Raw genomic sequence first — 24,526 nt, 5'->3', positions numbered from 1 at the left:
CACACTATTTTGCTCCTCTTATGTCCCATTATAAAAGTGCCTTTGCTAATTATAATGCATTCTATCGACTGCGTGACAATCACCACTTGTTTTTTATTTATATTGAAGTCTTTTCTGCGCTACAGATACTAGCACAGACTTTCACTGTTGAGGAGCCGTAGGTTTATTACATTTTATCTTGTGTGTATTATAAAAGCACTACGACTTCAGGATCTCTGTTGGAAGGGAAATTAATTTCCCATTTTCTGGTCTTGAAAAGACTTGTCACTTTTGATGCCTGACCCCTCGAGCAATATATGAAGGCCACTCTATTGAAGGATAAAGCCAAAGTGGGGTGTAACCTGAATAGAGTGCGTTGTGTTCCTCATCTATAGGTTTGTCCTCTGCAGCAGTACCAGCATCAGGAAGAACCCGTAACCTTCCTAATCCGTTTACAGACACTTCAAAAAATATGATGCTGACAACCAGCGCTATATGACATTAGCCATTCATATCCTTCAATGTATACATATTCATTTCTCCAAGGGCCGTATATGTAAGGGCCGTCTATGTACAACCAATTTTAATTGAAATGTCGCTCACAGCCGACATGTGTTTTGACCCATCGGTCGTCCTCAAGGCACATTTACTTGTCAGTATATACGCATTTGTCCAATGCTGTATTAGTTTTCCCGACACGTGTTTCAGCCTTGTTGGGCCTCATCCGTGAGGTGGAGCTCCACCTCACTGATGAGGCCCAACAAGGCTGAAACACGTGTTGGGGAAAACTAATACGGCATTGGACAAATGCGTATAATTTTACGGAACATAAAGGATTAGAGTTACTTTATTAGATTTGGATGCAGTTTGAAGATAATAGGACAATTGTCAGGAAGTTTCGGCTGAAATTGGATGAGCTTACTGCATTTACTCATAACCGGTATACAGACTGACATGCAAATTTGCCTTGAGAGCGACCGATGGGTCGAAACACGTGTTGGCTGTGATCGATATTTCAATTAAATTTGGTTGTACATAGATAGCACTTGGAGAAATTCATTTGTATACATTGAAGGAAATGAATGAAAGTCACTCTATTGAAGGAATTTATATGATCCAATTAATCGAAGTGTTGTTCCTGTGGAGGAATATATCCGAGTCAGTGCATGGATTTTATTATAATAATTTCACATTGAACGCCATACAGTCAGTGTGATTATGAAATGCTAAAATGTGAAAATACTCTGAACCATTCAACCTGTAGCTAATGCATGGTCGCCTGCTTCTAAGAATGGGTATTTGCAATAGTTGGAGGGAAACTGCTCTCGTTGCCTTTAGATAAACTTTTCTGGTTACAAGTGGGAATCCAAGTTCACTTGTAATACTCTCAATAGTCCATGGTGCCTGCCCTGGGATTCCTTCTCCTGTTCGGTTGTTAAATTCTTGCACTACTCACCAGCCATGTCTTATGGAGCGCTCTCCGATTTCTTAGTTTTGTTTGTTTGGAAAAGCCATATCTTAAGGTAATAGTTTATAGAAACCCTGTCCCCTTTCCTTTATACTGTTGGGAGCCCCTGCTTGTGGGGACAGAGCCATTTTGCCAACAAGAATATTCCATGCAGTCCTTTTTCCCATGTTAAGGCTAGTCAGAGTCTCCAGCTTCCATGAGGTTGTTGTACTTTTTTTCGAATTCTCCTCCAGTGCCTTGGCGGTGCAGCAGTTAAGTCCTTCGGCGTATGTCAGGTAATACTGTTTTTTTTCCTACACAAGCTGCGCACACCAGCACTCGTCCTGCTTAGTTTTTGTGCCAAGAACACCAGTGAGATTGTTGCCTCTGCTCTTATGCTCTTTAGATCTGGGCCTTGGAGCATTAACTCTGTTTGGAAGATATGTATTCACGATTGATAATCTCATTTGATTTGGGAAGTCCTTCCTGTTTGGAAGCCTTTATGTTTTTAAAAGTCCCTTTTTGTTTTTAGTGGCACCATGTAAATATTGTCCATCTTGCATCTTCCTGCTCCCTTCCTTGGGGTATATCGCCCCCAGCTTCAGGACCTATTTCAATTTAATTAACGCAGGTAGGAGCAACTGTCATAAATTATTTCCCCGCTCTCCTCTATTCGGTCCAAGAGGTCAGTGTGGTGAACTAATTTCAATTTAGTTAACGGCGTAAGTCGCAACTTCTATAAATGATGAAATATGTGATGTGCGTTTCTGATGGTATCCAACTTCAAAGTATTCACTTTGTACACAGGATTCTTCGCTCTAGTGGATTCCATTTACCACCTGAGGACTTGGGAACCATTTATGGTTACTTTTCAGACAATTCCACCCTAGAGGTCATGCAATGCCTGTCCTTTTCAACGCCCTGCAGTCTTCAGGAAATCATAAACAGCCACTGTCTTCATTTCTTGATGCAGTCTTTGAAAGTGCTTTCACATTATAAGAACGGTCCCTGAGTCCTGCGTACTGCAAGTTCTCAAATGTTCAGTCTTATACCAACCAGCCCTAGTACTTAAGCCACCAGGCACTCCAGCCTTGTGTGTGTACCAAATGTTGACTTGGATGGAGGGGGGAGATTTGGCCTTGGAGAATCTCTGCTTATAGCTTGCTGATGAAATGAGGCCTTCTAGTGCAGACTCTCAGACTTTGTGGATGGACGTAGAGTACCAATTCAGGATTTGGTTATATCCCCATCCCCAAAAACCCACCCACCCAGTTAATAGGCCACTAGTGAATGGCCTTGCAGCAGAGGAGGCTGCTTTTATTCCTCATTGGCAGAGCTCAGTACAGTTTTTAAATGTGGACTTGCAATATGATCCTTTGAGGGATGTAATGTTACTACTTTGATATCAAGGCTCAAGACTCAGCTGTCTTGTGGAAAGGTCCTACTCTAATCTTGTAATAGTACTCATTCTGTCCCTGTTTCCCTGGAAAAACTATTTATCATTGGCGCTCTTTGAGATGATTGTAATGTTCATTTCCATTAATTGTGTAGATAATGGCATAGGACAAGCGCTGTACTGTGTGGTAACTGCCCACCACCCTGAGGTAATGGACTGGTCTTTTACCACACTGTACAACACGTGCTGAGGCCATTATCACCATTTGCACCTGCTGATGGCGATATTTGGTTCTAAGAAAGAGTAAAAAAGGAAATAAAACAGACTTGTCACTCATCAAGGAGGGAGAGATGTGTTAATGTTTTGTGGGCAAAGAAGACCCAACCTAGTAGGCGACTGCGCTGATTGAGGCCCAAAATAGCAGCACAGGTCCTTTATGCAAGAAGTCTCCCTGAGCCATGATGGGAAAAGTATACAGCTGTACTGACCAACTTACAGACATTATGACAAAGAAATGTACCTGTAAGTCGCTATCCAGTAAGACTTCTTTTCTGTGAAGACTTTTCTAGATGTCTTTGGCAAATAGACAGCATTGTTTTCACTCAAACTAAAACACACCAAGAATGAGATTTGCATTCTTCTCCAGCATGGGGTCTGGCATGGATTCACATGCTCATGAATATTCCCCGTCGTCAGACTGGGAATCCTCGGTAAAAGAAAAAATCAGTTTAATTTCTGAACTTTCTTTCTCCTAACAACCAATTACAGAGCTCTGGGTCATACTTCCCCCAGCCAATGACTGCCCTCTACCTAAGCCCCTCCTCTGGCAGCCATCTTCAGATTGTTGCCGCACGTTCAAGTGTTGGAGTCCTCGTGCTTTGCTCTTTGAGCTTTTGCTGCGTTTTTCATTTTCTTGAGAGTTAAACTCTATTTTTCGGTCAATCGAGCCTGTGTGCTCCATTGATCATCCTTCCGACTATAAGGGACCTGTTTTTCTGATTTTTCAACACCCCTCAAGGGCTGTTTTCGTCGAGGGTTCTTCTTGGCCTACACTGCATGGATCATGTCGGATGAAAAGGACAACCTCTCCCCCTTCAAGCTGTGCTCCGACTGCGGTTTGCGGAATGTATACATGGACGACAAGCATTCCCAGTGTCTGTATTGCCTGCACCCAACACACAAGGAGGAAGATTATGTGTTTTGCTGTGGCTTCTCGAAGCACACGTTGAGGGACCGACATCAACGGTTGGAAGCGTGGCTGCAGGCCAAGGCCTCTGCACCGGGTGGTACCCAGGGGCATGCCTCTCCCAATTCCGGGAAAGCTGAGCGGGCTTCTAAGTCCTTTGAGGGCGTCCCACCAATGGGGGCCCAACACAAGGCCAAGCACTGCAAGTCTGCTTCCATCTGGGTTGCCGCTGCTGCGGGTCCTGCGACGGTCATGCTGCAGTCGTCATCCACATCTGTGTCGATCTCCAGTCAACGCTCTGGTTCCTCATCCAAGAGAAAGTCGTGTAACCTGGGTAAACTGAGGGAGAACCCAGAGAAGACCAAGCAGCAGAAGGCCAAGCAGGGTGCGGTGTCTGACCCACCTGCGACGGAGAAGGCCAAAGGAGACAAAGGGTCTGATTTGTCCTGAAGGAGAGGGCCAAGCAGGACAAGACCTCTGACCCGGCCATGAAGGGCAAGGCCAAGCAAGACAAGGGACCCGGCCTCTCTGTGAAGGCCCACGTGCGCCAGGCCAAATCTTCACCCTCCCTTGGTGGTGGTGGTGGCATCGCTTTCGAAGGCCGTGGGGGTGGATACGCAGGGTGCCCCGGCGACGGCAAGGGTGAGGATGCCGGACCTCAGCCCGAGACCGACCCATCTGGACCCGAAGAAAGGGGGCGGGCGTTGAAGGCCTTCAGGGAACTGACATTTCTTCGGCTGAGGAGGATGACATCCTTTCAGTCCATACAGTCCATACAGTCCATGAGGGCGATGACGACGAAGGGGGCACCGGGGACTCGCCCCACGATGAGGGTGAAGACGACGGGGATACTGTTGATGGAGTCGACTAGGGGCCCCAGGATGACGGGGGCCCAGGCCCTACTCCTACACCCCAGAGGCCGCCTAGATACTTTGCACTGGACATCATCTCGGCCCTCAGCTGGTGTCTGAGTTACAGAGGAGGATACCGGAGATCCCACCATCTTCCTCTCCTGCGGCGCTAGTGCCGGTCGCTCCGTTGACAACGGGGGAACTGCCGGCCAAGAAGAGGAGGAGACACCCGATGGCTCCATGCCACCCTTCTCCACCCTCTCCACTGCCCCTCCCCCCGCAAGGGAGACTGAATCGGACACAGCGATAACGGGCACGGATGACGACGGGGGGATGGGGAGCTCCCGCCACCTCTGCCCAGAGCCTCTCCTCCGGATGAGAGAGGATTGTTCCATGCAATAATCGCCCGAGCATCAGAGCTTTTCCAGCTCACGCCGGAAGAAAAGAAGGAAGGCTTCTTGTATCCGTGTCGGGTGGCGAAGAGGAAGACCATCTTCTCGGTCTCTCTACTGGACGATGTTCGGGATGAAGAGCTGGCTCTGATGATGAACCCCTCTACAGCCCCAGCGAAAAGAGATTGGCTGGAAAAGAAGTACAGGGTGCTGAATTCTGCACCCCAGTGTTTGCGGTCTCAACCGGCACCAGACCCGGTGGCCTCGACGGCTGCCAGGAAGAAATCAGACTCGACGTCTTCTGCTTCTTCCACCCCTCCGGACAGCGAGGGGAAGAAATTGGACTCGATAGGTAGGAAGGTTATCTACTCTGCGGTGACTACGGTCAAGGCTGCGAATGCCCTCGCCATCGTGGCCAGATACGACCGAGCGCTGTGGTTTAAGATAGCTCCTCTCCTGGATTTCCTCCCCGACGACAAGTGGATTGAGGCTATGGAAATCCTTCAAGAAGGCAAAGTGGCATCGGATCATGCCATCACGGTGGCCATGGACATTGTGGACGCAGGATTCGGCTGTCTCAAAGCCACCAACTTTAGGGAGGAGGTCCAGACAATGGTTTTGGACATGCCCTTTGACTGGGACAACCTGTTTGGAAAAGGTGTGGATGAATCCCTCCTGAACATCAAGGCGGACGCAGACGGCACGTGCCCTAGGCACGCTACAGCGACAGCCATCCTTTCGTTCCTGAGGAGGGAAGTATAGCCGGTCTTTGCAGGGTTTCGGCAGGGTCTCCTCCCCTTACCGCCAGCACTCTCGCTCCTCCACCCAGGAAGCCAACAGGGGCCGCTTCAAGGCCTTCGGGGGCGGTAACTGTCATCGTCGAGGCCCGCAGGGCGGCCCGTCGACCTTCAAGCAAGATTGAACCGACCAGGACGTCGTGCCCCCACCCATGCACCCCGGTGGGAGGCCGGCTGGCGAACTTCATCAGCGTGTTGAAGACCATCTCCACCGACCGTTGGGTGCTGGAAGCTCTTGCCCACGGACACACACTAGAGTTCCAACTAACGTGTCCCCAAAGACCACTGGTGGTCCGGCAGGAAAACCACGTCCCTCAGCTGCTGCTGGAGGTGCGGGCCATGTTAAAGAAAGGGACGAAAGAGCTAGTTCCGAAGCGGCTCAGGGGCTCCGGAGTTTACTCAAGGTACTTCCTCATACGAAAGAAGACTGGAAGCTGGAGGCCCATTCTCGACCTACGACGACTGAACAAATACATAAAGTCCCAGAAGTTCAGAATGGTCACTCTTCAACACGTGCTTGGACAGCTGGAAGAGGGAGACTTTCTGTCGTCGTCGGACCTGGAGGATGCTTACCTCTACATCCCCATTCACAAAGGGCACCGCAAGTTTCTGCGCTTCGTCGTTTAGGGGAAGCATTACCAATTGAAGGCCCTTCCTTTCGGACTGAAGTCAGCGCCCAGAGTCTTCACCAAGTGCCTGGCGCCGGTGGTGGCCCAACTACGACTGCAAGGGATCCACGTCTAGCCTTACTTGGACGACTGGCTCATCTGGGCCAGATCTCGCCATCGACCACACTGTGAGGACCGTCTGCCTACTGACGGATCTGGGATTCTCAGTGAATTATGCCAAATCCTGCTTGACTCCATCGTAGGACCCTCTGTTCCTGGGATCCCGACTCAACACAGTGTCATGCCTGGTGTCCCTGTTGGAGGAGAGGAAAGTGGCCATCTTGGGCAAGGTGCAACGGCTGTTAGTATTGAAGATCGCCACGGTGAGGGCCATCAAGTATCTTCTCAGCATGATGTCGTCATGCATATACCTCATTCGACTCTGCAGGTTGCGGATGCGCCCGCTACAGGAGTTCCTCGACGCCCGTTGGGTCCAGGCATCGGAAGCTTCCAGGACAGGATTGCGCTTGACGAGGAATTCCAGCGAGCGATAAGGTGGTGGGGCGTGAGCTCCAATCTGGCCGGAGGCACGGATTTCCAGACCCCGGTCATGAGGGATGGTTTCCTGGAAGGATGGGGAGCCCACACTGGCCTTCTTCACTCCAGAGGCCCGTGGTTACCGGAGGAGAAGACGTTGCACATCAACGTCCTGGAACTACGGGCGGTATTTTGGGCCCTCAAGTCGTTTCTACCGTCCCTCAAGGGCAAAGTGGTAAGGGTCTTCATGGACAATACCATGTAATGTTTTACATCCGGAAACAGGGGGGGAACCAGATCACGAGCGCTATCCAGAGAGGTGCAGCACTTGTGGCACTGGGCCATTGCCCAGGGGATGTTCCTCATTCCTTTTCACCTGGCTGGAGTTAAGAACACAGTTGCCGGCTCCCTCAGAAGGGAACTATGCTCTTGCCACGAGTGGGAGCTTCGACAGGATCAAGTGGACTATCTTTTCCTCAAATGGGGCAATCCCCAGATCGATCTATTTGCTACGGCGATGAACACCAAGTGCCAGAGGTTTGCCAGCAGGTTTCCCCAGCCGGGGGGATGCAATCTCATTGCCTTGGGAAGGCCTGTCTCTGTATGCGTTCCCTCCATTGCTTCTTCGAGTCATCAATCAACTCAGACGGTACCGGTGCAGGATGATCCTCGTCGCACCAGCGTGGCCTAGGCAGATCTGGTACCCGGACCTTCTCAGCATGTCGGCGTCTCTGCCAGTCAAACTGCCAGTGGTCGTGGATCTTCACCACAACCCGGGGTCTCTGAACCTGAAGGCCTAGCTCCTGCAGCGTTAGAGTTCGGTGGCTATGATCGTCCAGCAGACTGCAAAGAGATTCTCGCCAAGGCCAGGGTGTCCACTACCTTAAAATGCTACGGACAGAAATGGAAACACTTTGCAATTTGGTGCTGTTCTCAGAAGATAACTCTCTGCAGGTCTCGGCCCCTCAAGTACTTCCGTATTTACTGTAACTGGCTAAATTGGTACTGGTTCATGCATCCATTAAGGCACATCTGGCGGCTATCTCCCGGTACACCAGATCTCCAGGAAGGTTTTCTCTGTGGTTGCAACGTCTAGTTAAGTAGTTCTTCAAGGGACTATTCCGCTCGTTCCCGCCAGTGACTGGTGCTGACTAGGCTCATGGAGGCCCCGTTCGAATCTATTCATTGAGCTCCGCTGAAGTTTCTGTCATGGAAGACAGTGTTCCTCGTGGCTATCACCTCTGCAAGATGAGTAGGTGAGTTCCAGGCCCTGCCATGTAAGCGGCCTTACTTGACTTTTCACAAGGCGAGGGTGGTGCGACGGATGCACCCCTCCTTCATGCCAAAGGTTCTGTTGGAATTCCACCTCAACAAACCCTGGGTGTTACCTGTCTTTTTTTCTGACGCCTTTGTCCCCGGCTGAAAGGACTTGGCACTCTCTGGATGTGGCTCGAGCGCTGAAGTTTTACGTGGCCCGCACAAAGTTTCCGGAAAACTTCTCAACTTTTTGTGAACTTTGGGCCTGTGAGCCATGGAAAGGCCCTGTCCAAGGCTTCCATTTCCAGGTGGCTCTCCGGCTGTATCACTCACTGTCACTGGTTGGCCAACCGACCGCTGCCTGGCTGTCTGAGATCCCATTCTACGAGAGCGATCGCTGCTACAATGGCGTTCCTCTCTGGTGAGCCCCCACTGGACATCTGCAGGACGATGTGGAGGTCGATGCACACCTTCACTAAATTCTATTGTGTCGACAGGGAGTTTCGGGAGGAGTCCAGAGTCGGCCAAGCAATGCTGCACAACCTGTAAGTTTGAAGGTGAGCCTGGTTTGGAGGTAAGAGATTGCTCCTGTTGAGTCTGGCCACCTCCCGTGGTTGTGCATGTGTGTACTGCTATGTATTCATGAGCATGTGAATCCATGCCAGACCCAATGCTGGAGAAGGAACCAGTTACTTACCTGTAACTGTTGTTCTCCAGCATGGGTCTGGCATGGATTTGCATGCGAACGCTCACGCCTACCCCTCTGCGGCTCTTTCTTCTCTTGGCCCTACTGCCACTTTACGTGCTACCAAATCTGAAGATGGCTGCCAGAGGAGGGGCTTAGGTAGAGGACAGTCGTTGTCTGGGGGCAGTATGACCCAGAGCTCAGTGATTGGTTGTTAGGAGAAAGACAGTTCAGAAATGAAACTGAAACTGATTTTTTCTTTTACTGAGGATTCCCAGCCTGACAGGGAATATTCATAAGCATGTGAATCCATGCCAGACCCATGCTGGAGAACAACAGTTACAGGTAAGTAACTTGTTCCTTACTTACACCTCCACCTTCTCATGTCCAATCCTGGATCACAGTGTATCAATATTGGGTATTTCGCCAATATATACATATACAAGTAGAAATCCTCTGCTTCATACTGAACATGATCTCTATAAAACTGCTAATTAAAGAAATCGCTGATTACTAGTGTAATCTCCAGAGAATGAAGCCCTCGTCTCCTAAAAAGACTTTTGTAATATAAAATAATACAGATTTATACCATTTTAAGGGTTAGTGCCGATATCTAAAGACTGAGTGCAATAAAATAATTTAGCATGAATCGTAATGTCTTTTCAAACAATTCACTGTGGACATCTCTTGATCAGGTTCACTCCTGTCAAAATACTGCTCATGGCACTTCAGGCTTCACCCCTTCTTGTTAGCATACCTCTGCTGGGTTCACTCTTGCCATCTTTTACAAACAGTTCTTCATGTGCTCATTTCACCAACTGGGATTAATTTCCCTTAGCTCTGCAATCATCTGTCAGTCAAAGACTTTTGACGGTACAGAGGATTTTTCAAGACCCCTGTATGACCACTTTGACCTCTTTTTGCCTCTTCCGTAACCAGAAGGCCTTGGGTAGTCCCTGCCATTGGGTAATCGCCCAGAGTTTCCTGTGTGAGCACTCATGTGGTGCCAGACTCCTCTGTTGCTGGTTTCCCCCCTCTTTTGTCAGTAGTTTCTTTAAATCTTTCAAAGTTCAAATGAGCCGTTGGCTTCTTTTTGTTCAACACAGTTCAGTTTCTTATCGAATCTCCCCTTGACTCACCGGCTGTGATGAACAGGTTTGGCTTTCTTTCGCTTGGAGTCAAGGTTGATACCACAGAGACCAGCATCTCTCCCTGGCTTGGTAGTCCCTGGAGGAGGGTCTTGTGTACTGTTGACATCTGCTACAACACACGCTGGCTATTGTTCGCAGTCTTATGTTTCCTTTTGCTGAGGTTTCACAGGCTTTGGTCGGAAAGGGCAAGGGCAATGTCTCTTTTTTCCATGTCACCTTCTCGGTATGCACCGTCTTTCTACTCCTCTTGAAGTGCTGTGCTGAGTTAACTCTCGCATCCTGTGGTCTGTCTTGCTCTTCTTGTGCTCCACCCTTTATCCCTGTGGGGAAGGGAAAGGGCCGTCAGGTGTGTGTGATTCTGGTCAATTGCCTGACTTTGCCTGATCCTTGTGTTGGGGCATGTCAGGTAAACGGCTATGATGTTAGTCCGTTGTCTTCCGTGTTGTGTGAAAGTGTTTGTGGCGGGAAATGGGGAGGGGCAGTGTTTTGGAATATCCTACATGGGAGGATGGAAAAAAGGTTTTGAAAGAAAGTGGATACAGCCTCTCACCCGTCGGTGTCCCACTCCCCAAGGATCCCCCATCCAGGTGATCCTCGCTTATTGTTCCAGCCCCAGTAACTGGATCCAATAGCCGTGTCCTGGCCACCTGGATGACAGATCCCCAGGGACTAGCTAGGGAGACACCTTCAGGTTTCTGACATAAGCTTGAGTGTGCCACCTTGTCCCGTGCTGAAAACCTGTGTAAGGAAGCTAACGGCTCAACAATCTTGACATATCATTTCTTAAACACTTTTCTTTTGTACAACATTGTTTCCCACACCATTTGTATTTAGAAGTAAGAATTAGCAATAGGTGTATTAGTATAGGCCCTTTTATTTTGATCAGACACTACTAGGACTGCAGTATTATTATTTGATGGTCGGAGCTTGCTCTCATTTTAAGCTTTAGGATTAGATACACATTTTCCAAACCCAATTGAAGTTCAATAAGCACCTTTGAACTGTGATTACTTGTGTCTGTCTTCACTGTTTGATACCAAGCCTTCCTTACATGTGGTGTCAGTAGTGGGATGCGACTCAATTGCGACAAATTGGGGGACCCTACAATTCCAGAAGCTTAGTCATAGAGCCTCAAATCCCTCTATCGCCACAAAAGAATCCATAGGCTTTGATATCTGTAGATTGTCCCCATAATCTGGCCTGGCCTGGAAGTGTGGTCTGGATGTCCTAGTGGGCGTCATAGATCCCCACTTCTGCAGGGACATAAAGGTTCTCCTACAGAACCATGGTGAAACTAAGTTTGAAGTACATCGTGGGAACAGAATTGCACAGGGAATTCTTGAAAGGGCTCTATTTCCCCGTTTTGAAGAAAGTGAACCAGAAGAAACTGAGAGCGGTAGCTCAGGCTTTGGAGAATCTATCACTGATGCAAAGAGGGAAGCAGAACCTACCATCCTTCCCGATTTAGCCTTGGCCCAGTGAAATGATCCAGCACTCGCAGAGGCTTTCTTACAGGTGATTCCTGAAGGGGAAGGATTAAAGAAGGGAAGCCCCTTTTCCTTCCTAAAGCAAGGATAACTTTATAGAAAGGAAACCTCCAGCGAAGGCTTAAGCAAAACACTGTTATTTACCCCAAAACCCATCGGAAGATAGTACTAGAGATTGCACATTCTCATTTGACAGGGGGACATTTAGGACAATCTAAGACCAAGCATCAGTGAGAAGTTGTACTAGCCAGGTATCCAGGCTGATATAAAGAACTTCATTCAGACATGTGAAATAAGCCAGAAGACCAGTGCGCATATTACCTTACCTGTCCCTCTGAACCCCTTAACAATAATTGAAATCTCTTTCTCCCGAATTGGGATGGATATCATTGGACCGTTAGAAACCTGTAGACTGGGTAACAAATATGTCCTCGTAATCGTTGATTATGCTACCCGATACCCGAAGGCGTTCCACATGTGGAACAACACAACAAATCTTAAAACACAGATTACCGTTTTTTTCTAGGTTTGGTTTCCCCGCGGAAAATTGAACGGCTCATGGATCCAATTTTATGAGCAAACTTATTGGTGAAGTTAAGGAATTACTACATATTTGCACCTTACGATCCTCAGTTTACCACCCCCAAACAGACGGATTGGCAGAGAGATTTAACAAAACCCTTAAGATTATCTTGAGAAAATTGGTAGGTAGGGATGGGAAAGACTGTGATCGCATGATCCCCTGGGCACTATTTGCAGTAAGAAAAACCCCTCAGGCATTCACCGGATTCTCTCCTTTTGATCTACTTTATGGTAGAGAACCAAGAGATGTCCTAGACATGCTCCGGGAGACCTGGGAAGAGAGAGAATAGGCACCTGTTCCCCTCTCAAAAACAGCTACCCAACTGCGAGAGTATATGAAACTCGTTTGAAATCTAGTCTATACTCGCTTGGAAAAAGGCCAAGCCAACAAAACTAACCTATGACAAGAAGATAAACTTATGATCCTTTTCAGTTTTAGTCCTCTTACCTACCTCTGAAGTTAAGCTTGTCTCAAAGTGGCATGGGACATATGAGGTACTAGAACAAACCTGTGCCTATAAAGTAGCCCAACCTGATAGGAAGCAAAAGACCCACCTCTACCACGTAAATCTCCTAAACGGGTGGAAAGAAATTCCTTCTGCTACTACCACCTCTATATTATCCTGTTTGGTACCCGAGGAAATCGACAACTTAGAACTCATTCCCCAAGAACGACCTAAAGATAAACAACAGGAGTTGGACTACATTATTATTGCATACCCCAATGTATATTGTTAGGAACCAGGGAGAGTGCATGGTACTTACCACTATATCAGAACTCCAAATGGGAAAGTGGTCCATTAGAAGCCATATAGACTGCCAGAAGCACGAAAGCAGGTAGTGATTGATGAGGTCAAAAAAATGTTAAAGGCAAATATCATCAAGACCTCTTCAAGCTAATGGTCCTCTTCTAGTGTGTTGGTGACTAAACCTTGTCAATCTTGGAGGTTCTGCATAGACTTTAGGCAAGTCAATGCCTTCTCCACCTTCAATGCCTTTCCTATTTGATTTGATTTGATAGATACATTCTGTCAACCCTAGACTTAACCAAAGGATATTGGCAGGTCCCTGTGCATGGACCTGATGAGGAAAAACAGCTTTCGAATGGATTGTGTCCTCCCACGTATTCCTCATCTTGTGATAATTCGTTATCTCCAGCTTCGCTGCTTCGGAAAAATGTTTTGCGGCAGAGTGCGCTGTGCTCGATGTCGTGGCATCGATTGTCCCTCGACGGACTCCGTACTCTGTCGACGTCACCAATGGTATAAATAACTCGAGCCGCGCACGTTGGTTCAGTTCTGTTTTTCCGATCGCTTCGCTATCGAGAACGGCGTGCTTCTATTTTCTGTGAAGAAAATGTTATCATGTTCGACTCCTTCGACACCCAAGACGGGGGTTCAAGAAGTGTGTAGATTGTGGATCTAAAATGTCGATCACCGATCCCTACTGGATTTGTCTCTGGTTTCTCGGTTCCAGTCACCAAACCGACGACTGCGGGTCCTGTCAATCCATGACCGAGAAAGCTCTTCGTGAGAGGAGAGGTAAACTGTCGGTGGGGAGGGAAGCCTCTAAGAAGGCTATGTCAAAAAGACATAAGAAAGCGACTGATTCGAAGGAATCGGATCGCCATAGGCACTCAGAGATCTCAATCTAGGAGTAGATCGAGACACTCTTCGTCATCATCTAAAAAAATGAAGAGGAGACATAGATCTCCCTCATCTTCTTCTTCAGAGTCGGCCGAAGAAATTCGATGTCCGACTCAATCGGATTCTCCCAGTGGGAAGAATTCCGCAAAAAGATGGAGGTTTTTGAGAACGCGGCCCGACCCCCTCGAAAGACCCTCAAAAACGCCATACCCCTAAAAATGCTCCATTGGACGACAAAGGGAAGTCCAAGACTACCATGGCAAAGACCGGTAGCGTCGAGGAATCTAAAAGAACTCGAGTCGATGTAAATCCGTCAAAGACTCTTCGAGAGTCGAGCACTTCTCCAGTGCCATGTAAAAAATACAAGTCGTCGAAGACTTCGACAACTTCGTCGGCGCCCTCGGCGTCGATAATTTCGACTCCAAAACCAAAAACATCCTTCACACCAGTATCGAAGTCCTCTTCGAAGTCTTCGAAGATCCCTTCGACAATTTCAAAGGATTTGTCAATTCCTTCGACGCAGACAGTAGAGGAAGAAAGGAGATTCACTCCATTGCCCAGATCAGACTTTTTCAAGTCTATGTCAGCAATTTATGAAGAATCTGCTTCAGAAGAGGACAAAGTTATTCCTTTTGGAGTTTCTTATGGTACAAGACAAGTTTCTGAGGAACTTATTGATCAGGAATCTAGAATGAGAGACCTGAGTGATAATCTGCATTCTGCCAGTGGAATTGACACATCCCCAGAATTAGAGTTCGCCAGACCTGATCCTGCAGAGCATGCAGATGCTGGGTACAGGGGTCTTATGACCAGGGTAATTGAGTATATGGGTTGGGGTAATACTTCACCCATTTTTTAACAAGATGACATGACGGATATAATCATCAAGGGACCTCAGAAAGATCCTGTTCTCCCTTTCCACAAGGCCCTTCAAAGGACTGTGGAGAAAAAACTGGGAGAAACCAGAGAGTATTGCTGCTACAGATAGCACTTATCCAAAAAAATATAGACCAGCTGGAACGGATCCTGAATATTTGAATAAACATCCGACTCCAGAGAGTTTAGTCATTCAGGCAGCATCCACTTCAAAACAAACTGCTTATCCAACTATCCCTCCAGATAGAGAGGATAAAAAAGTTGATGCCTGGGCACGTAAAGTTTTCACGTCAGGCAGTATGGCACTTAAATCGGCAAATGTCACCTGTAGCCTAGCCATGTTTACCCATACCCTGTGGGACTGTATTTCGGCGGCGGAGGAAAGGGAAGGCTTCCTGAATATAGTTAAAGATGGGAAAGAGGCAATGGGGGGGAATGTCTCCAGTCTGGACTGGATACTGCTGATAGTATCAGCAGATCCATGGCTGCAAGCGTTGTGGTACGCAGATTTGCGTGGTTGAGGAAGTCGGGGTTTGCACCAGACGTGCAAGCTAGGCTCCTCAACATGCCCTTTGATGGCTCGAGGCTCTTTGGCAGAAAGGCTGATGAAAGCCTAGAAAAACTTCAGACCTCGAAAGAGGCAGCTAAATCACTTAGCGCCTCTTTGCGCCAGCCTCTAAAACCCTATTCCGGCTCATCTTCCTGGATGGGTCGTTCTTTTCGATACTACTCTTCTTTTGGTAGAGGAAGAGGACAGGCTTCTCAAAGGGGTAAAAGAAACTTCCCTCGTGGAGCATGAGGAAGAGGTGCAAAATCAGCCTCAGGAGCGGCATCTGTACCCTCAGCCACTCCTTCTGCCACATCCAAATACCTCTGAGATCTTGTTGCACAAAACACCAGTGGGAGGCAGGATCTCTCAGCATCTGAAGGAATGGCGGGGCATTACCTCAGATGCTTGGGCACTGGAAACAGTAGCCCAAGGTTACTCTCTCCCTTTTCTAAAAAGGCCTCCGAAACATCCACCGGGAGCCAACTCCGCCAAAATTCCGTTTTTTAACCCTGCTAGAGAAAGGTGCCATAGAACTGGTACCTGTAGCGGAGAGGAACAGGGGTTGGTACTCCCCATATTTTCTCATCCCAAAAAAGGACGGAGGACCGAGACCCATCTTGGACTTGAGAAGCTTGAACAAGTTCCTCAGGGAGGACAAGTTCAAGATGGTGACTCTTTCTCAGATCCTTCAGGCTCTCCAACTCCAGGATTGGTTGGTATCATTGGACCGTCAGGATGCTTACTTACATGGGCCAATTCATCCAATGCACAGAAAGTACCAGAGGTTCGCGATTGGCAATTCTCATTATCAATTTTGAGTTCTGCCATTCGGGTTGACCTCCGCCCGAGGGTTTTCACCAAACTGTTGACGGTTGTGGCAGAAAGTCTCAGGAGAGGGGGCATTCACATCTACCCCTACCTGGATGATTGGTTGATCAGAACAAGTTCTCCAGAACAAGCTCAGGAACATCTTTCGATCACCTGCCATTTCCTCCACAAATTGGGCTTCTCCCTTAATTTCAAAAAGTCCCACATGATACCATCCCAGAAGCTCCAGTTTATCGGAGCAGTCTTGGACACTTCCTCGGGAAAAGCCTCGCCTCCTGAGGGGAGAGGTCTCCACATTCAGCAGATGGTAACAAAATTCCAGAATGCCCAACGTCTACCGGCCTTCGATTTTCTCAGGTTGCTCGGCCTCATGGCATCCTGCGTTTTCCTAGTACCAGAGGCCAGGTTGAGAATGAGATCCCTTCAATGGGCACTCAGAACTCAGTGGTCCCAGTTCTCAGGGAATATGTTGGATCTTCTGCAAGTCCCGAGCGCAGTTGCTCAGGATCTTCTATGGTGGGCTTGCAACGACAACATTCTCAAGGGAGAGTCTTTTTGGCAACCATGGCCGGAGATAACAGTAGTGACGGACGCCTCACTCACGGGGTGGGGAGCACACACCAACGATCTGACAATCAGCGGTCGTTGGTCTCCTTCGGAGTCCAAACTACACATCAACCTTTTGGAGCTGAGGGCAATCAGACTAGCTCTGAAGGCCTTTTTGCCCTCTATACAGGGAAAGAATGTCCTGATAATGACGGACAACACGGTGGCCATGTACTACCTCAACAAAAGAGGAGGAGTAGGGTCACTACCACTGTGCAGAGAGGCAATGCAGCTATGGTACTGGGCAATACAAGAAGGAATCTCTCTATCAGCAATTCACCTAGCCGAAGAGAAGTACACGGTGGCGGACACTCTGAGCAGGCAGAGCACGATCTCTCACGAGTGGGAGATAGCTCAGGAAGTCCTTCTGGAGATCTTCGCCCTTTGGGGAACCTCTCAAGTAGATCTGTTTTCCACTGCGATCAACCGGAAGTGCGATCAGTACTGCTCAAGGGAATTTCCTCAAAGAGGAGCTCTGGGAGACGCATTCGTAGTGGAGTGGAAGTTTCCACTGCTGTATGCGTTTCCCCCAGTCCCCGTGATTCCTCAAGTAATCAGGAGGTTGAGAAAGTTCAGGAAAACCATGATCCTAATTGCCCCGGATTGGGCCAGGAGGACGTGGTACCCTGACCTTCTGGACATGTCCATCTGCCCTCCAATATGTCTTCCGCAAAGAGAGGATCTTCTCTCGCAAGAGCAAGGTCAGGTTCTCCATCCAGAGGTCAAGACACTCAACCTTCACGCATGGTTTCTAAGAGGTTGAGATACAAGGATTGGGATCTTCCGGATGACGTAATGGAAATCTTGCTTTCGGCCAGAAGACCAGCAACAAAATCTTTGTACCGATGTCTCTGGAACAGGTTTAGTAACTGGTGCAAAGACAAGGATGTGGACCCTTTTCAGTGTGGCACCCCAATGGTGCTTTCTTTTCTACTACATCTAGCTAATCTGGGGCTCCAGATAGGAACAATCAAAGGATACCTTGCTGCGCTGTCCATTTTCAAGCGCTCCTCGGAAGAGGTTTCATGTTTCAAAATACCGTTAATCATTCAATTCTTAAAAGGGCTTACTAATGTTTTCCCTCCAGTACCTTTTCATGTACCAACTTGGGATTTAAAACTAGTACTAAAATTCTTGACTTGCATACCTTTTGAGCCTATGCATTCATGTCCATTGAGGCTTTTAACTCTAAAAACTGTCCTTCTTGTGGCCCTATCAGCCAGCAGGGTTAGTGAACTTCAGGCTCTCTCATGCAAACCACCATATACTATTTAAAGTTAAACCTTCTTTCTTACCAAAAGTAGTCTCGGACTTCCATTTGTCACAAAAAATAGTACTACCAACTTTTTATCCTCCTCCTCATCTGGGCAAGGAAGAGGAGAGATTACACAGACTAGATCCCAAGAGGGCTCTTAGTTTTTACATCTCAAGGATGGCTAAATTGAGACAAAATGACCAACTATTTGTGGGTTACACTGGTCATAAATTAGGCTTATCTGTAACAAAACAGACCATTTCCCGCTGGATCATATTAGCCATAGTTGAATGCTATGGATTAGCGGGAAAAGAACCACCAGATGGGCTTCCTGCCCATTCTACAAGGGGAATGGCTACTTCTGCGGCTCTAAAGAGGGGAGTCCCGGCAGCAGATATTTGTGCAGCTGCAACCTGGAAAACAATGCATACTTTTGTTAAACATTGTTTGGATACTGCCTCCTCTAATGAGGGTTCATTTGCCAAGGCAGTTCTGCATTCTGTCCACGAAAACTGAAATTAGTACTCCCGCCTCCAAAATTGCTACTGCTATGGGAGCCTATCACAAGATGAGGAATACGTGGGAGGGCACAATCCATTCGAAGAACAAGTTACTTACCAACTGTAACGTTCTTTCGACTGGATGTTCCTCCCACGTATTCCTCATCGACCCTCCCATCCTTCCCCACAGTACAGTTTACGTTTTCTTACACTTTCCTCTCACGAAGAATGTATCGGTCATGGGACACGCCTGGGTGTTCCTCCTATATGTTTCATCGAAAAAACAGAACTGAAGCAACGGGCGCGGCTCGAGTTATTTATACCATTGGTGACGTCGACAGAGTACGGAGTCCATCAAGGGACAATCGACGCCACGACATTGAGCACAGCGCCCTCTGCCCAGAATTTTTTTTCCGAAGCAGCAAAGCTGGTGATAACGAATTATCACAAGATTATCACAGTCGAAAGAACGTTACAGTTGGTAAGTAACTTGTTCTTCTCAATGCCAATAGCGCCATTCCAATTCAAAGTCCTTCCTTTTCGGTTGCATGGGGCCCCAGCGACTTTCCAATGACTCATGGACAGGATATTACAGCCTTATTCCGATTTCTGTGGGGCCTATATCGACACCAGTCATTTATAGTAAAACTTGGGTAGACCATCTTTTCCATCTTTCCACTATTATGAGAAACGGCTTAACTGCCAACCCCAAAAAATGTAAGCTGGTTTAGTCAGCAGTAAAATACCTAGGCCTCTGTGTAGGGAATGGTAGTGTATAGCCTCAACAAGAAAAAGTGAAAGCCGTCCTAGAAGATCCCACACCGTAGACAAAAAGATCTTGGATATTATCTTAGGTTTATGCCAAAAGTTTCAAATAACAGGCAGACTGACAGATAAATTAAGAAATGCGGAACCCCAGAAAATGTGTTGGACTGATGAGGATGATGTTTGTTACAATAACCTGAAACAAACCTTTTTTTGTTTTGTTTATTTTTATTGTTTTCATTACACAACAACAAAATAATAGACCTTGCCAAACTGCCCTTCCCTCCCCCACTACCCCCTCTCCAAGGGATTACACATTTCACGTGCCTACAGTTTACATTTCATGAAATACCATCTTCCAAACATTTCTGTGTCATGGGCTATGGGTCTTTTTCTCACTCTTTGTGTAGAGTCTCTGTTGATGGACTACATTCGCAGTGCAAGCGCTCTGGGGTCCCCGCCACTCAGGCTATCAGAGTCTTCTGGTCTACCCCCATGTAGTCCACCATCATAGTATGCTGTTCTTTTCCTTTCTTAAACATCAGCAGCATTTCCACTGGCCATACCCTCTTAACTCCCCTTCCTGTTTCCCTCCTGATCTTCTTCCCTGTTGCCAATGCACAGTCTCTACTTCAAACATATTCTGGGTGAGCGTACTCCATGGTAACACATCCTCCTTTTCCGCTGGCCCCTTTCCATCGCCCTGATGCATACCGCTGTCTCAGCCATTGGCCATCTTCATAAACCCCTGCACGCCCCACCATGCTTCTATACTTGGGCCTCAAGCCTGTTTCCAGGCCATGGCTGTCCATCTTTTAGCCACTATGCAAATCAAGTCCTTCATCTTTGTCATATGCTCGGTCTGTTTGCCTCTTGCTCATCATCTTTTACCCCTTGGAAACTTCCCTAATATGCCTCGGGGAGCCATCCTCTCATGTCCACTCCTTCCCCCGTCGCCCTCTCTACAATCCCTGACCAGAACCTCTGTATAACTGGACAGGTCCAGAACATATAGAGCATTCCCGCTCCTTCAGCCAAGCATCTTGGGCAGCCTTCTTTTCCTGCTCCTGGGATCTGAGACATCCTCTCTGGTGTCATATAAGTGCAGTGCGTTACGTGCAATCACCTTAAACCTAGCATTCCTGGACACTCATTTTGTGTAAAGGAGTACATTTCCCCATTCCGCATCTGTAAAACTTCTGCCCATGTCCACCTTCCACCCCACTCTTGTCTTTGTTTGCTTCTGCTCCCGTTTTCCCATTAACACCTCATACAACCTAGACACCACATGTCCCCCTACATCATACATGCTTGCTAGTGTGTTATCTGACTCTATCCCGGTCTGAACTTCGGGCCATCTCCCCGCAATCACCCTCACCAAACACATATATGTTAAGAACTGGCCCTTCAGGATCCCATAGTCTTATCTCAAAATCTCAAACTCACGTAGTCACCCCTCTCCCATCAAGTCCCCTATTGTGGCTAACCCTCTTTCTTCCAATAGGTACTTAACACTTCCCTCATTCCCAGGCGCTTATGTACTAACCCCACCAATGGAATGTGTGGGCATAGTGGTTTGTCACCCCTATCAATCTTCATGCCCTTTTTCAAACCCTGCTTCCATGGGACACCAAATGTTCATAAGGTTCCTGTCCTCTGCCCACAAAATCTCTCTTAAATATAGTGGTTCAACCCAGGGTTGCCATAATTGCGTATCCACAGTAGGTTCACCCACCATCCATCCTTTGATAAACTGTAGTTGTCCTGCTAAATAGTATGCCTCAAAATTGGGTACCCTTAACCCCTCCTTCAGCATGGTTACCCTGTAACGTGTCCAAGGCTATCCTACCTCTCTTAGCCCCTCATAGAAACGTCCTAATGGCTCTGTCGATAATTCAGAAAAAAGCCACCATCTTGATTAATGCTGCCCTGCCCATCATTTGTAGGTTTTTCCAGAACACCGCTGCGTGTTCTTGTGGATGTGTGTCTGTGAGGGCATGCCGAATGTCTAATCCCAAGTATCTGAACGTCTGTGGCGTCCATTTTATACCCAGGTATGGAAGTTGATGTTCCTCCAGGGCCCTCAGGGCCCCTAGTGGGAATAAGCTGCATTTATCCCTACTGACCCTAATCTTTGAAAGCTCTGCATACCTGTCCATTACATCTAATATTTAGGGTAAATTGTCCATAGGTCTACTTAGGTACAGCAGCATGTCGCCTGCATAGAGCGATATATCATGCCTCGCCCCTATTCACGCTATGTCAGCATCCCTATATTCCAGGCGTAAATACATTGCTAGAGGTTCCAAAGCCAAGATGAATAGCATGGGGGACAGGGGACAACCTTGCCTCGTGCCCTTTTTAAGCTCCCAGAGTAATTTTTTCCTGTTCTTACCCTCGCCCGTGGCGCAATGTAAAGCATTTGTACCTATCTCAGGCAGGTTGCTCCAATACCAAAGCGTCCTATTTTATTTATTTATTTTTATTTTGACACTTGTATAGTGCACAAAACCCTGAGGTATCAAGGCTTTAAGAATACGTTTACAGTGAGTGCTTCAGATTACAGAAGGAAGCGTAATAAATGGGTTACATAGACATCTTATGCTAAGTGCAATATACAAGTATTTGGTTTCTCATATCTATAAGGTCTATCCCCATAATTGTTAGGGGACAGCAGTCCACAGATATGTCTGTAGGCAGATACAGGGTGCCTGCCCCATGTTGCAGCGCGGCAGCTACATGCAAAGGCAGAGTCAAATCAGTAGGCAGATAAATGGTGCCTACCCCATGTTGCAGGGCGGCAGCTACATACAAATGCAGAGTCAAATAGGTAAGCAAATACATGGTGCCTGCTACATACAAATGCAAGGACTAGTGGAGGGAGGGTGGGGGCACAAACACTACAGTACGATACCGGCGGCAAGGGGTGTATACCGGGGGGGGGGCACACACTTCAACATATGCAACCAAGGGGAGGGGGGAGTACACTATATAACACATGCGACCGAGGGGAGGGTGGGGTATACACACTACAACACATACGACCAAGGGAAGGGGGGTATGCACACTACAACATATGCGACCAAGGGGAGGGGGTTATACACACTACAGCCCTTACGACCAAGGGGATTGAGGTATGCACACTACAACACATGCAACCAAGGGGAGGGGGGTATACAATATGACGCGGGGGATCAGGGGAGCTGGCCACACTCACTGCAGCACAGATAGATTGTACATTAATACATTGGGGGTTATTACATTGTGTTATAGCCTCAGTAGGGACGGCCAACTAGTGTAAAACAGGGTAATGACATAACATGCAGTGTGAGATGGCACCAGTACAGTCTGTAGGACACGTGGATGTAGCCATATGTTTGCTTGAGACAAAATTATTTTTCTAAATGAAATACTGATAGTTGCAGTGACCGTCACTCAGATACTTAGCAAGGCATAGTTATGGATAAAAAGCAAGGTGCTATAACCATGTTTTAAAAAGTATGACTGGCAACTATGTCACCCACACCGTGGGTAATAATAAGCAGCTCTCAGATGCCTGAAGGTTTGAAGCGCTATATAAATCCAAATTTGTAGCGTATAGCCAATCCCACTCGACCGAATCAAATGCCTTGATGGCATCCAGGGTGGCCACTGTGCATTCTTCCTGTATACCACTGGTAGTCAATCACATGATATAGTCTATGTAGTTTCCAGGAAGTTTTCCTGCCCGAGACATACCCCGTCTGGTCTGAGTGCACTATCTCGCCTATCACTCTTTTTAATCATTGCGCCTGCAATCATTTGCAACAACCTTGGGGCCAGTGTGCCAACATATTCCCTATAGAATTCCCCAGGTAGCCTGTCTGCCCCAGGCGTTTTCCCAGTGGACAGCACCTTTTATAGCCTCTTGAATTTCGTCCACCGTCAATGGCACATCCAGCAGCCCTGCCTGCTCCGGCGCCAGACTTGGCAATGGCAATTCTGACAATACCTCCTCCACTTCTGGGCAGTCTGTATTTTGCCCCTGACCATATAGAGATTCATAAAATCCAGCAAACACTGTGTTCATGCCTGCCTGTGTCGTGTGCGTCTCCCCAGCACTGCCCTTTATTGCACAGATTTCCCTTTTCTCACCTTTGCGACATAGCCATGCTGCCCGGCGTGTCCCCCTCCCCATGCAGTCTTTCTGTGTACTTTGCATAATCAAACTTGCCTAGCTTCTCCCATTGCGCCATATACTGCTGTTTAAGCTCCGTCAATGTTTCGTCATCGGTGCTCCCCGCCGCTTGCCTACGTTCTGCCTCTGTGATTTGCCGCTCTGCTTCCGACAGGCCCCTCAGTATGGCTTTCCTAACCCCACTCATTCATCCTATTGCTTCTCCGCTCATCACAGTTTTAAGGGCCTCCCATTGTAGGCCCACATTATCCACACTGCCTGTATTGTCCTCAAAGAAATCCACCATACTGCCTACCATCTGATCCCAGAACACATCGTCCTGCAACGCTTCTGCCTGTTGCCTCCACGCCAGAATGGGGGGGGGTGGTCTGTATGCAAGTCCCTGCCACTGTACAACCAGGGCGGAATGATGCGAGAGGACCTTCAGCAAATACTCGGAATGTTCAAATTCCCCCAATGTTTCCTTTCCCATGAAAAACTAGTCTATGCATGTAGATACCCCATGCGTTGCGAAATAATGTGAGTACCCCCTCGTCTGTTCGTGTTCTGACCTCCAGACATCCTCAAATTCCAAGTGATCTATGAGCTTATTCAGGATTTTTGCCCGGGAGCTGGTTTTATGTTTCCCATCCGACCTATCTAGTACCGCATTCATTGTGCAATTAACCCCCATCCTGCCCGCCTCGTCATTCTTTATTTCCAAAATTTTAAAGGGGGCCGTGGGTGCCACCCAGACCGCCACCTCCCTGGCGTATGCAGAGTATGGAGAGCCCACCAGTGTTTCTCCCCATTTCATAGCCAGGGTGCGTTTTCTCTCCCTCGTAAGGTGAGTTTCCTGTAATAATGCTTTACCCACTCTTTTCCTCTGCAGATATGCAAGCACCCACAGCCCCTTAATATACCTATTTTGGCCCTGTGCGTTCTAGGTCATTATCTTAACCTCAGTCGCCATATGCATTTACAATCCC

At 47.7% G+C, this 24,526-nt stretch overlaps 1 protein-coding gene across 8 annotated transcripts in view; it reads left to right on the top strand.

Moving 5' to 3' along the window:
- The window catches only part of SSBP2 (single stranded DNA binding protein 2), a 1,952,970-nt gene that overhangs the window by 893,190 nt on the left and 1,035,254 nt on the right, over positions 1-24,526 (top strand). The gene's annotated exons all lie outside the window — the stretch shown is intronic.

This window comes from Ambystoma mexicanum, chromosome 6p (assembly GCF_040938575.1).
Source record: "Ambystoma mexicanum isolate Mex_15411 chromosome 6p, UKY_AmexF1_1, whole genome shotgun sequence".
Lineage (NCBI taxonomy): Eukaryota > Metazoa > Chordata > Amphibia > Caudata > Ambystomatidae > Ambystoma > Ambystoma mexicanum.
The sequence above is the reverse complement of the archived record's forward strand: the minus strand, read 5'-3'. Positions and strand labels throughout refer to the sequence as shown.